The sequence below is a fragment of the Vitis vinifera genome, chromosome 2 (genome assembly GCF_030704535.1).
Source record: "Vitis vinifera cultivar Pinot Noir 40024 chromosome 2, ASM3070453v1".
Classification (NCBI taxonomy): Eukaryota; Viridiplantae; Streptophyta; class Magnoliopsida; order Vitales; family Vitaceae; genus Vitis; species Vitis vinifera.
The window spans coordinates 15,402,381-15,417,622 of record NC_081806.1 but is presented as its reverse complement, the minus strand read 5'-3'; the positions used below and the strand labels follow the sequence as shown (position 1 = coordinate 15,417,622).

The window sequence follows — 15,242 nt, the reverse complement described above, 5'->3', positions numbered from 1 at the left end:
TCTTCCATTGTTTTTCTCTATTCATCCTTAGCTGGACAAGTAAGAGTCTCTTGAACCGACTTAAGCTCAACATCATCATATTAGGTGACAATATGAACTTCCCCTTCAATCTTAAATCATTGTCGAGGAATAATTTATTGAGAACTTTTTCTCAACATCGACTTTTTTACTGTACTTGCTATAAGTACTAGTTCATTCCCACTCAATTCAAGCATCAATTGTTGTTCGGGTATGGATCTTATTTCAAGATCCATCATTTCATAAAAAATGTAAATCCTTATCAATCTCACCCATACAGGGGAAACTATCTTCTAAGAATGTGACATCTTGTGAAATGGGAGGATCTGCTTGAGCATTATTAACCTAACCATGTCTAATGACATTCTATTCCTCCTCTCAATTACATCGTTTTGTTGTGGAGTCCTTGGAATAGTCTATTATGTACCAATACCATTTTCATCACATAAATCTTCAAATTTCCCTGATAGATATTCTCTACCCCAATTTGTTCTTTATGTTTTAATCCTTTTGTCTATCTGATTCTCAACTAAATTAATGTAGCGCCTGAAACAATCTAATGTTTTTGACTTATGGGAATTCAAATAAACATGACCGTAACGAGTAAAGTCATCTATAAATGTGATGAAGTACAAGGCCCCATACCTTGCTCTAATAGTCATAGGATCACAAATGTCAAAATAGATCAATTGTCATGGTGTTCCAATTTTAATTCCTTTTTCGAATGGTTTTCTTCTAGTTTTATTAGTTAGACAGTATTCACAAGTTGACATATCAATTTTAGTGAATTGATTAAGAAGATTTTCTCTAATTTGTCTATTCATTCTTCCTTGTCCAATATACCTAAGTCAGCATGCCATATGATCACATTATCACACGCATTTCTAGAAGTAGTCATTAACGAATACTAACTATCATTAGTATTAGACAGAACATAGTTATCAATGGCAAAAATCATAAAACCATTCAAAATAAATCTAGAACCTAGTTATCAATGGCAAGAATCATAAAACCATTCAAAATAAATCCAGAACCAAAGTACGTTGTTCCCAAATTTAACTCCATTATTAAATCATGAAAATTTAAATTAAAACTTAAACCAAGAAGGATGAACATAGAGACTAAGTTTTATCAAATATCCGGAGCATAAAAAACATCATGTAGGAATTGTGTACGTCCTCTGCACAATTCCAATTTACACGTTCTAATACCCTTAACCTCAACTTTAAAGTTGTTTCCAACATAAATTCATCTTGTACCGAAACTAATTCATCAAAACTTTAAATATGCTCCATGGTCTTTATATGGTTAGTGGGAACTAAGTCTAGTTTTACTTAGTGCACTCACGAGTAAAGTGACCTTAGTTGCCACAATTATAACATTTGAACGTGCACTTATCCTTCTTAACATGCTTAAACTTCTTGCGTGTCTCAATCTTTCCTTTCTTTGAAGCATAATCAAATCTCTTGTTCTCTTAAAGAATTTTTTGTTATACTTAAAGTAGAAAATTTTGCGTGAACTAGATTCAACTACATAAGCTTGTTCATTAGGCCTAACAACTACAAGTTGCTTGACTTCCAATTCAAGATGGCAAACATTACTATCAAAGGCCATGACACTCATTATGTGTCATATTCACCACCATATGTTCCTAACTCTTTAGTAGAGATTTGATGATCGCCTCAACTTGTTGCTCATTAGTGAAGGCATGCTTGGATGTCTTAAGCTTTCTTCATTCTTTTTCATCTCCTTAAGATATTGTTTCATTTTATGGTTCAATCACATCTTATAATTTCCAAATTTCATTACAAGTTCTCTCAGCTTTGTTGCTAAAAGTCTACCACACTTTTTCCTTTAGAGCTTGCCACATTTCATGAGTAGTTTGGTAAACCTCATACTTAATCAAGAGATCATCTTGAATACAATTTAAGAATGTAATGCGAGCTAAAGAACTCTTTTTCTTCCAGGCCATATAAGCCTCATGATTTCTTCTATGTTGAGCAGAGTTTCCTTGTTTAGATTCTAACATGACATGATTAAATGTTTCAAGAGCCTCTTGCCCTTCAAGGATATATTGAACCTTGCGATGCCAAACCTCCTAGTTATCGCTTCAGTTTCTCATTCTTGTTTAATTCTGCTATGATGTTCCTGGTTGTAGTCGACATATTCAACTACTTAGAGATATTGCACAATCTTATTAATTGGTACTTTTATGGATATTGATACTTTTACTTGCTCTAATCATCTTCTGATTTATAATAAGCTTAAATTGTAATAGAAACGAAAGTTCACTATGTTCCTAATCAACTCCTATATACTATTTAATTATAACAAATTAGAAATAATCTATGCAAGTATTTCTAATTTTAGGCAAGAAATTACTTAAATTCTTTTTAGCCTAAAACCTCCCACTCCATAAAAATATTATACAACTAGCATGTATCAATAACATGTACAAAAGAATTAAAGACATGCATGTAAATAAAAGACATACTCATTTATCGAACGATAAATATTCATGTCATATTTTGCATATAAGATAATTACATTTCATTTACAAAGCATAAAAAAGTAACATATAGAAAAATAACTATTCTTTCTTAAAGTTAAAAGGAACAACAATATTAGGATTACTCACATTGTCTTCCATAACTCTTAAAGTTGTTTTCAATAATCATAGTCTTTTATGAAAACCAAAAACATCTAGCATAGTTGGCAGAGCACAAGTCTCTTATATATATTTGGTTAAGGGATCAAGCCTCTTCATGGGCAATCCCTCCTCCATTTTTATTTTTTAATGAGTAAATACTCATATTTAAGACATTTTTTTTATAGTCTAATTATATTTGAATATATCAACATAATTTGACTACAACTAAAAAAAATTATATTAGATACTAAGTAAAAAATCTTGTAATAGGAATGAAGGTATCAAAGCTTGAACTTGGGTCTTAAGTGAGCATAAGAGAGGTTCTAACCAACAAGACTAATTCAACTTTGATGTTAATAAGTAGATTAAAACATATTTAACTTGTTTGTATTATTATTACTTTTTTTTAAAAAATCCCATAAAAATATTTCACTTTATTTGTCTTCGAGATGGGCTTTTCTAGAACCATAACTAGAAAATTGTAGGTCTTGTCTTTTCCCATTTTTTTAATTGTCCATTTCAATTTAGTCCAAAATAGCATGTTCTTGCAATGAGTGCACTTCGCACATTTTTTTTTTTAGTTTTTCTAGAACCATAACCAGAAAAAAAAAAAAAAAAAAATTCCTTTTTTGTTTTTTTTTTCATGAAAAAAAATTCTTCTTCATTTTCTGAAACATAGAAAAATAAACAAGAAAAAATAAAAGCTAGAAAACAACCTAGCAAGGCTCTGATACTAATGATTGAAAATAAGGTTTCTAGTTACCTTCTGAAATGACCAAGATCCAGATTGGTTGTTTCACTGACCAATTTTCTCACCTCAAATCATGAATGAAACTACGAATACGAGAACTATTCTTTTCTCACAACACAAGAGCCTTGACTTTTGCTTTCATGGAGAAAAATAGGAATAACTTTAAGAGAAAGGACTTTGTGTTTTTTCAGAAGAATTGTATTCTTTCTTTTGGTTTTCAAGGGAGAGAAGAAAACATATTTCTTCTTTTGTTATCAAGGAAGGAAGAAAACATATTCTTCACTTTCATTTTCACAGATCTAGAGAGAGGAGAGAAAGCATATATTTTTCTTTGGTTTCCAGGGACAGAGAATTCTTACCAGGAGAGAGAATTTTTTTTTTAATAGTGGTAGTTTTTGGGTAGTTTTAAAACTCTCAGAGACTGCTCCCATTATTTCTCCCATTTATTGGGTTGGGTTGGGTTGGATCAACCCACTTGGGCACCCAAACCCAAGTCCAACAACTATAACTTTTTTTATTTTCTTTAACTCTTTGATGATTGTTCAATTTTATCTCATGAGTCATGAGTGACCCAATGAGTTATTCAAGTGGGAGCTTGGTGAGATCCTTTACTTATTGAATAACCGTCACCTTTGCTTCCCATTTCTTTGGTAGAGAGCATAAGATCTTCATGAATTTCTTTACTTCGGTCTAGGTCTTTCCCAAAGCTTGAAGTTCATTAATGATTCTAAGAACCTAGAAAACATCTTTACAATAGATTCAAAATCTTTCATAGAAAATAATTCATAATCATGCCCAAGGATGTTGATTCTAGACTCTTTAACTTGGTTGGTTTTGTCATGAGTGATTTCTAATAGTATCCAAGTTTCTTTAGTCGACTTACATTGCCAAACACGATTAAATTCATTTATATCAATAGCACAATATAAGATATAAACATATTTGGCATTTAATTGAACTTTCTTTTTATCAAGTTCATCCCATTCTTGCTTAGGTTTTGGAACCATCACTCAATTTTCTAATTTTGAAGCAATATGAGGACCATCTTCAATGACATCCCATAGATCAAGATTAGTAGAGTTTAAAAACCAAGTCATTTTTGTTTTCAAATAGCAATAATCGGTTCCCGTAAAGAATAGAGGTCGGGTGGTTGAAAAAATTTCAATATGAGATGAGCTTAATGGATTAGCCATTACCTCTTTGACGGTTAAGTCTTAAACAAGAGGCCTAGCTCTAATACCAATTATTAGAAAAATTAGCTAATCGAACCTAAGGTAATCACCTTAGAGGGGAAGGGAGGGGAGGGGTGGGGGTGAATAGGATGATGGTCTCTTATTGCAAATTTAAATTATGTGAATGCAAAAGACAATTATATGCAAATATATAACAAAACAATATAAAAACAATTGCATATAAAATAAGAGAGTAAGGAAAAGAGAATACAAATACAAGATTTTTATAGTAGTTTGGTGCAACCCGACCTACGTCCACTCTCTTCTAGCTTCAATCCCAAGCTTGAGGTTCCACTAATTCAAGGCTTCCAACAAAAGCTTTCAAGCAATACAATTGAATTATGGTTTTAATCTACCATCTTGGACTTTTGGCTCTAAGCACCCTTTACAATTCTCAAGAGATACCCCACTCTTGAACAACCCCTCAAGTGATACCCCACACTTGAGAATCCCTAAGTCATACCTTACACTTAGACTTTTCTTCTCAAAGATTTACAAATCAAAATAAGAAATATTCTCACAAATTCCTAATACAAAACTTTAGGCTCAAATAATACAAGAAAACTAGGATTGAATGGTGCACTAAAACTATGTAAGTTTTAGAATAATGGTGCACTAAAAAAAACACTCTCCCAAGTCTCAAATATATTCAAGAAAGGTTTAGGAAGGTTAAACTCTTGAAACAATGAAGATTGAATCCTTTTTATAGAGAAAAAAACCAAACTAGCCGATGGAGGTTGTTTGGTAGAGCTCCGATTCGATCGGTTGACTAACCGTTAGCATTTAATGCTTGGCAGGTGACCCTTGGACCTCGACCGCCCCTTGATTGCCCCTTGATCGAACCTCGGCCGGTTGAGGTTCAACCTTAACCAGTTGAACAAGCATTCTAGAAGAGAGAGAAGGTTTTTGCACCTTTCAACCAATTGAGCTGAACAGGTCGATAGGTTTCTCATCTTGTTCAATTAGTTGAGCTCTTTTTGGCTCAACAACCATTATTTTCATCTTAAAACCTTTTAAACAAAATTGGAAAGTATTTGACACAAGGTTTTAGTTGAAAACATAAAATCATCAAATTTTAAAAGATTTTAAACAATATAATTCTTGGATGATTTTGGTGAATAAATAAAGAATGTAATGCATAAAAAACCTAGTGCACCAACAACTTTACAAAGAGATCTTATGAAGCTTAGGTCTTGAAAAACATTTATCTTTGAGATTTTTTTTTCTTATTGATTTTTCTTTGACTTTAACTTGATTTTGTCTTTGTAATTGCCACTTTGAAAATCTTCTTGCCTAATCACACTTGAAATATAATCCTTAGTTCCAAACCTTGTTTTGTTATCATCAAAATCGAGATTAACCAAACCTTGGTTTCATAGAAAGAAATTTGCATTTTTACAATTTCAGTTTGAAAGAAAAGAAATTTGATTTACTTTTGCTATTAGAAGAAGATGGTAACAATTTGTTTTTTTTGTTTTTAATTATTTTATTTTATTTTATTTTTACAAAAAACGAAATTTTATACAAGGACCTTTCACAATTTTATTTTATTACAAAGGATCCATGTTGAACTTTTCTTGAAAAGGAATTTTTATTTACAAATTTATTATTATTTTTAAAAAAGAAGAAGAAGAAAAAGAAAAAAAAATCATTTTATTATTATTATTATTATTATTATTATTATTATTATTATTATTATTATTATTTATTTTTTAAAAAAGATTTCTTACAAGTTTATCTAAAAGGAATTTTACTTAAATTTTATTAAGAAAATATCTTTATTAAAAGGATATTTCAATTAAGAATTTATTATTAATGGAGCCGTCCTACTCCCCTCCCTGTATTGCTGCCATCTTCTTTCTTTTATCACAAAAAAAAAAAAAAAAGTCTTCTATCAGACCCATGCCTTATCTTTAATTGCTTCAACTACCCCCAAACATACTATGCCCCTTTGCTTTTTCTCATCCTCAGATATAAGGCTACAATCCAATAACAAGGAAACCAATATGAATAATTTTCAATAGCCTAAATCAATAATACATAAACTCAATGTGAAGCAACAATCCAAATCAACAAAGCCCAAATAAAATAGATGTTCCAAACACAAGTCCAAGTAAACGAAATTCCAACCCAAACCCATAAATCAATACTGTAGAAATTAAATTAAATAAAAGTGAAACAAACTAAAATAAAACAAGAACTTACCCATATCCCAAGATTATGGAAAGAGATGTAATAATGGGAAATTGGTGGCCATGGAAAGCAGTGGTGGAAATAGAGGTTGTGGTCATCGGAAATAGAAAGACGCATGGTGTTGATGCACGGTGGAAAAAATGGGTGTAAAAGATGAAATGGTGAGACCGTGAAAGAGAAAGAGATAAAGAGAGAGAAAATAATGGAGAAAATGAGCGGGGAAAAATGGAAGTCAACTACTAGCAATGATTGGTTTCATCAGTGGCGATGCATCAACCGATATTGCTAGCATTAGAGATGCTGGGTGTGGGGGGTCCCTCTCCACGTGTCCCTTTCCAGCTTAGACACCTTGGTTGTCTAAGACAAGTATGTAACCTATCCGAATTGATTCCGTCCAGACCAAGACAAGCTCCGTTTGGCACCATAAGTGAGAAAGTTCCTTTCACCCACATGGCCAGACAATATCGGGAGCTCGGACTCTCAAATGGGAAAGACTATCCAATCAAGTCTTAAAGACCTCTAGCATGCGTGATCATTGACGCCTGACAAGCAAGGGCCCTAGCGGATTGAGCTCCACCCGACTCCATCAGTCGACTGTTAGATGACATGCTCTCTACGCCGTTCAACCCCCATATTATTAACTATGAGCCCTCAAGGGGTTCGTAGTGCCAAAATTTACAACATACGATGGAACAAGTGATCCGTTCGGTCACATCATGCAGATCACTTGATCACATCATGCCCTTCAGGCAACTCATGACCTTGGATATATGGAATGATGCACTATTATGCAAAGTCTTTCCAGCCGACCTACATGACCAGACTCTCTCTTGGTTCCACCATCTCCTGAAGAATCCCGTGAATAATTTTTGGGTTTTATCTATCCTACATGTACTGAATGTAGTGTAAGATCATCTTCACGAGCTGTTAAAGAAGGTACAATAGGATTATAATCAGCTCCGAGACCAGTAAGAAGTTGCAAGATTTGATCACGTTCGGTCACTAGTACTCCAATGGCAGCAAGACTATGTGTGATTGTCTTCATTTTTAGGATATATTCCATTATGGGTAGAGATCTTTTTTGGGTTGTTTGAAATGCAAGTCTAAGAATATTTTCTCAAGGGTTGCCCAAGCTATGTTGGATGTTTGGTATCCAATTATCTGTCTCATAATATCGGGTGTAAGAGAAGAAAAGATCCAACTCAGGATCATGCAATCGAAACGCCGACAGGTGAGAAAATCTGAGTTAATTTCACCTATTGCAGTCATTTGAGAAGGACAAGGTTTGAGTCCTTTAATGTGTTCTTCGAATCTATTTGCATATATGACGTTCTCCATTTGAGTTTTTCAAAGAACGTAGTTGTTACTATCTAGCTTAATAGGGAGAGGATGATTCAGCATGCGCAGTGACTGAATCATGTTAGGTTGATGTGATGAGGTGATTTCTGGACCATGGAATTGTTGCGGATTGGAACTTTGCATGGAATTGGCCATGGATTTAGCTAAAAGAAAATTTGGATGATGAGGATGGACAATTGCTTTAATACCATATAAGAAATTGGATTTGCAGTAAGTTTTCTTTTCATTCCTCTATCATTTTCTACACTATTACAACCTATTTATATATTTCTTGAAGAAAAGATAACTAAGTAATAGTTTATAAGTACATTAGTTAAGCTATAACATAATAACAAATGGGATTGTTATCTGGTGCAGATGAGGAGTATTCTAGTGCAGTTTGGTAGTTAGTTTTGAGACTATTATAAGGTTCATCACTAAGCATTTGTCTTCAGTGCTCATTATTGCAACAACACTATGCTCGCGTCCAAGACCCTACTTGGTGCAATAACATGCCATGGCATTATGCCCATAACTTGTTTGTCCCATACATTAGTCACCCATATGAGACATCCTTGATGTTGCATTAGCACCATGTCGTGTCCAAGGCCTTTTTTAGTTACAGCAATAGAATTCCATGGTATTATGGGGGAGGGGGGGAGGGTACATGGGGGCGCGCGGGCATGCACACAAGGGCGCGCAAGAGTGCCTATAAGGCTCCATGGTATTGCATAGGGGTGTGTGAGCTGGCAGGCGAGTGCATGAGCATGTAGACATACATGGGGGCGCACAAGAGGCGTGCTTGTAAGCATACAGACAGACACATGGGTGTTGTGCTGATCCATACGCCTGTACCTCCCTTACATTGTATTAACCCTAGTGTTGCCTTCCTCAACACTTTGTCACCATAATTTCCTCAAAACTTTCCAATACCTTTCCTTTTCCTCGAGATGCCCTCATGGATATAAGGTCCCTGCCCATGAGGCCCTTTGCCATAGTGTTAAGGTTAAGGGGCTATCACTAGGCCACTTGATATAGACAGATTTCCTCATTGATATGGGTGAAGCTCAAAGGTTTATGGGGCACTACTACAAAAAACACAATTTATGGAGCTTTCAAGAAAGCGCCATTACTTGGCTTTTAAAGGAGTAGTTGAGTAAATGAGTGGTCGAAGTTGGCACTTAAAAGGAAAATGTTAGACCATGGCATTTTATGCAGAAGGATAATGATGCTTCTTATAGCATGACGTTTTCTATAAGCGTCTTTATTATTTATTTTTACCTTGGCACTATATAAAAGTGACATCAAAATAACACTTTTATATATGGCTCACATATTTCCCATTCTCACCCATGACCTCATAGTGCGCCAAACATTCTCTCTATTTTTGCAAAACCCTGGCAAACCCTTGGAGCCTAGTTAACTACAATCGATATTGATCAATGATTCCAGATGAGGCTCTTGACACTGGAGATCTTGTCACACGGTGTGTTTTTGTTATTGCTCTAACATGAGAAACCTTGTGTAAATGGAAGACTTGTTGAAGCTTTATGGTATTAAATGCCATGAATATCATGCATTAATGAAACAATTATTGCTAGTGTCATTACGATAAGTTTTTCCAAACCATGTAAGACATGCTATTTGTAGATTGAGGTTTTTTTTCAATGCTCTTTGTAGCAAAGTGGTTGATATGCCTACATTGAATAAGTTACAAAATGATGTAGTGGTGACATTATGCTTACTTGAGAAGTACTTCCCACCTTTTTTCTTTAATATCATGCTTCATCTTATTGTGCATCTTGTAAGAGAGGTCAGACTTTGTGGACCAGTTTACCTAAGGTGGATGTACCCTTTTGAAAGATTCATGAAATTTTTGAAAGGGTATGTTTGAAATCGTAACTGGCCCGAAGGTTGCATCATTGAATGCTATATTGCGAAGGAAGCTATTGAATTTTGTACAGAGTACTTATCAAATGTAGATACAATTGGGATTGCTGTTAGTGTAAAGATTAACCAAAAAGTTGGGGCACCCATACCTGGAGGTCAAGTTGTGATCATTGATTCTAATTTGTGGTTGCATGCACATTATTATGTTTTAGAGAATACAACTATTGTCCAACCTTATATTGAGTAAGAACTACTAACACTTAATATTTATCTATTATACTTAAATTAACTATAGGACAATAACTTTGAACTTCTTATAAATAATTGCATAGAGAGCACATGGAATGGTTGAAATTGAAAAATCCTCATCAATTTAAAAGACAAAAGTGGCTCCAGGATGAACACATGCAAACATTTACTTATTGGTTTTGAAAAAAGATATCGAATTGGTGTTAAAATTTGAATTATTCTTTTTACTAATGTTGAACATACATAGTAACTATTATTTATAATTATAGATTGAAGTTTCAATTGGTAACAATGAACCTATATCTAAAACCCTTAAGTGGATAGCTCATGGTCCTAGCCACTATGTCTCGAAATATCATGGATATGTCATTAATGGATGTCGATACCATAGCAAGGAGTGTGATGGCTTACAAGCTACCCAAAATAAGGGAGTTAGTATTGTAGCTTCAACAATGCAAATTGCAAGTGCCAAGGATCAAAATCCAATGTTTGGTGAGCCTTGTTTCTACAGGATTATTAATGAGATTTGAGACCTTGATTATACCATGTTTAGGATACCAATTTTCAACTATGATTGGGTTGAAAATAAGAATGGCATAATAGTTGATGATCTTGGCTTTACATTAGTTGACTTTAACAAAATTGCTCATAAATCAAATCCTTTCATTTTAGCATCTCAAGCCAAGCAAGTATTTTATGTGCAAGACCAACTTGATCCAAGATGGTCAATTGTTTTGTCAACTCCTCAAAAAGATTTCTTGGATAAGGAGGGAGGTGATGACCTTGTGGGCAATTCTATTGAACACCATCCCTTTAAAGGGACTTTGCTAGAAGTTGAAGCGTTTGATGCAATGGATGACTCAGATGCAATATGCATAAGAGGTGACTGTGAGGGGATTTGGATTGAGAACAAATCCTCTATGTAGCTGAATTTTAAACTTCTAATAATGATATACAAATAAAGGATGTCGAGTGGGTTACAAATCCTACAAAATAGGTGATTTTTATTCTTTTTGTTTCTAGAGAACATCAAGTTGATTGCCTAAGTTGATGCCATTTTGATGTTATTATTCTTATTATTATTATTATTGTTGTTGTTTTTGTTGTTATTATTATTATTTGCTTCTACATTTGACATTTCTTGTCATTATAATTCGATATACTAAAGCAAATATCAAGTATGATTATTGTAAAATTCTTGTTTGTAAAAAATAAAATGTAATAGTTTAGTTATATGCAATTTTTAGTTTTGATATGAAGTTAACAATTCAGTAAGTTAAATATGCAATTCTAAAAGGCTTTCATACGAAAATGCAAAAGAAAATGACAATGGATTAACAAAAATAATAAGAGAAACACATATTATAATATACAAATTCATAAAATAAAAAAAAATTAAAATAAATCAAATGAGCAAGAAAGAGGGAGAAAAAAATAGCTAAACTTAAATATCAACTTTGTTATGTGATGAACCATTCCAAAAAAAGTCCATGAAATTTATGATTTGAATACATACAATTCACTAATATATATATATATATTTGAAACAACAAAAGGTATAAATAACTAAAGCACACAACTAAATGAAGCTAATTAAAGACTGTCTTTATCTCACTTTTATGGCACAAGTGAATAAGAAACTGAGAATAGATTAGGCCCTTTCATTGGTGGCATTTCATTATGCAATGATGAGGGATTGTTTTGTCTAAAATTTTCTATTTACAACTCTTCTCTAACAATGTTATATCTAATATAATGTTAACTAATCTTTATTAGTTTTTTTTTGTTACAAGAATGGATCCAGAGAAATGAGAAAAATCCACAAAAAGGAAGCACAGAGGAATGACACGAAAGTCCATGATTACCAAGAATAGGAACAAAGTGATCAAGTTGCAGGTTAAGTACAATCTTAATGACATTTTCATAGGTGAATCGATAGTTCATCTAACAAGCTATTTAGGAGCATTAGCACACACTATGGTGCCAATAAGATATCAAACTTGGCATGTTGTACCTAAATAGTTGAAGGATAAGTTATGGGACAACATTGAAGTAACACATTCTTACCTGCATCACCTTTATGCAAAACATCAATCATTCCTAACCACATGAAGTTACTAACATGTATACTATTAATGTGTAGGGTGCTTTTTCATTAAATCACAAAAGTAGGAGGAATTGTATGCTAACAATTGGAAAATGTTTTTGATCATTTAAGAACATGCTAACAATGAAGTACATTCTTCTTTTCAAAGACCAACCGGAGCTCCTAAAAAAAACCTCAAATTCAATATATTTTTATTGAGGATGAAAATTGGACAATGTTTGTTAAAGATTGATTGTTTGATAGCTTTAAGGTATAATTACAACTTTTTACATATCTTGTATTCACATTCATTAATTATACATTTTTAATTTATAGGAATATCAAGAAGTTCAAAAAGAAAGAAGAAAGAAACACATTTATAATCACCATCTAAGTAGGAAATGATATGTTGGTCTTGAGGAAGAGATGGTAAGTTTATACTAATTTATAGTTTTTTTGATTTATTTTATACATAATACATAATAGTGTTATATGCTTATTACATTATACATTGTCTCCTTTTAAAAGATGGTTGCAAGTGGGTCAACTGAAACTATTGATCGAAGCATATTATGGAAGAAAGCAAGAGAAAAAAAGGATGACACCTTTGATGAAGTGGCCATACCAGTGATTGAGAAAATAGTAAGTGGATTTTTCAACCTTAATTTCATTTATTTATAATGGCTAATTTATGATAACAAAATTGTAATTGAACTTCATAATTAACATTTTTTTAAGGATAAGCTATTGAAAGAGTCTCAAGAGAATGGTAGGAGTGTCAGTGGGAGTAATGATATACTTGTAGAAGCATTGGGTACTCTTGAGTATAGTGGTCGAGTTAGGGCCAAAGGGAAGCACCACTCACCTCGTCAATATTTTAATAGTGTTGTAGATCGTGCTATCAGGGATTTTATAGCAGCATCTAAAGAAGAACAAAGAAACCTTCAGGCAGAAGTGCTAGCAAAACTATCTCAAGTGGGAGCAATCACTCCCCAATCTGATGTTAGTAGTTCGAACATGAAACAAAAAAAGTTTCTCGTACCAGATGTAGTGGAGAAGCCAATCCGTAAAGGTGAAGATGCAACCCCACCAGTGTCAATAGAACCAAAGAACAAGGTATTTATCTAGTTAAGCTAATTTGATGATAATGCTTGTTGTAATAGGAGATATAATTTATGCAAATTTTGTTGTTTGAATTTAATTCAATTGTTGCTGGCACATATATGGTCTTCTTTTATGTGGTGCAATATAAGAAAATCAAAAAGTCGTCAAAAAAATATTTTAGCATTTTGTGCATTCACAAAATAGATAATATAATTTTTTTGTTTACATAATTAGATCATATGGGATTTTTATTTCATATATTATGAAACTTTTTAATATTCAATAATTATTTTGATTTATTATGCATTACTAACCTATTTTATTTTAAGAATAGCTATTCTTTATATAACCACATAATAATTCGCATGCCTCAATTCAATCTTTCCAGTGTTATTTAAAATTACTTCATATCTCAAATTTTTGCTTGTACCTTATAGATGGTTTTCAATATTCACCAATGTTAATTTGAAGATGTAGACTTGAAAGAATGAAATAGAGAAATATTGGCTTATATCTAAAAATATAACTTCATTTTGTAGGTAAGAAAATGTGAGTTAGCCATGGAGACCAAGGAAAATATAGTGGTTGGTGGCACAATTATACTTGAATGTGGTCCCAACTATCTAGTAGTTGTTGATGCTCCTTATGATTCAAGTGCACCCCTTCCCATTCCTATTCCTAAACAAACAACTACTGTTGGGGCTGCAATTGGTTACCAAGTTTTGTGGTCAACTCATTTAGTCATCATTTGTACTCCTATCTTGGTAAGTAAATTTAATTACGAAGCTTTATGATAACCTTAATTTTTTTTTCATTTTTTTTTTGTATATTTGACTAGTTGATTTGATTTGTACCATGGTTCTTAATTGTATAGACATCTAAGAAAGGAAAGAAACAAAAAGAAAATGAAGTTGAAGTCAGGTCTAAGGGTGAGAAAACACAAGATATCAAGAATTTTGAGGTGTTGGTTGGCCTCATGCTGAGTACCTTAAGAGTACAACCTATTGACTTCCTAGATGATGTTTTTGGTGAGAGTTTCAAGACCTTCCTAATGAAAGAAGATATGGACATGATTATATCATCAAAACAAGTGTCATCCAAGTGTATCTTATACTACATTTGGTGAGGGATTTTATAATTTTTTTAATTACTCTTCACACTTTTTTGAGGTAAAAGGTTATTTGCTAATGACCTATAATGATTGTTGACAACTTATTATGCGGGATTTAATTAGGCACCTGCATAGAAAGTTGATTGATGGAAAGTAGGTTGAATGATATGTTTTTGTCAATCCAGCATTGCTTTCAAAAGCTGGAATGGGAGAGGGAAGTAAAGAAAATAGGTCAAGGGTCATTACGGATTGACTAAGGAATGCAAACATGCTGAATATATATGCTTATTCTATACAATCCAAAGTAACCTTTTATCCCAAATCTCAATATGGTGTATATAAGTTAGTTTGTGATGTATTAATTTGTGGATATTATATTACAAAATTAATTTTTTTTTCTTTTTTCTTTAGTTTCCACTAAGTCTTAATGGCACTAGAGATGAAGAGAATGATTGCTTATCACCTTGATCTAATGGCTTGTAAACCATGTGATCATCTTAGGGAGATAGTTAACATGTAAGTGTGTACTTCTCATATTTTAGTACAATGCATATTGTCTATAGAACATCATTTCTTTTTTATAGGGCAATTAGAATCAAACCACCAGAAAAACAAAAAAC

At 32.9% G+C, this 15,242-nt stretch overlaps 1 protein-coding gene across 2 annotated transcripts in view; it reads left to right on the top strand.

The window, feature by feature from the left end:
- The window catches only part of LOC104882565 (uncharacterized), a 28,400-nt gene extending 13,449 nt beyond the window's left edge, over positions 1 to 14,951 (top strand). The window contains exons 2-6 of one of the 2 annotated variants that reach the window (XR_002031768.2): positions 12,115 to 12,217; positions 12,744 to 12,836; positions 12,936 to 13,049; positions 14,051 to 14,275; positions 14,386 to 14,951. The gene's annotated coding sequence lies outside the window, so the exon portion shown is untranslated. Of the gene's footprint in view, positions 1 to 12,114; positions 12,218 to 12,743; positions 12,837 to 12,935; positions 13,050 to 13,145; positions 13,525 to 14,050; positions 14,276 to 14,385 lie in introns of those variants that run through there. The other variant, XR_002031766.2, reaches the window with a different exon arrangement.
- Positions 14,952 to 15,242: the final 291 nt, after the last annotated feature.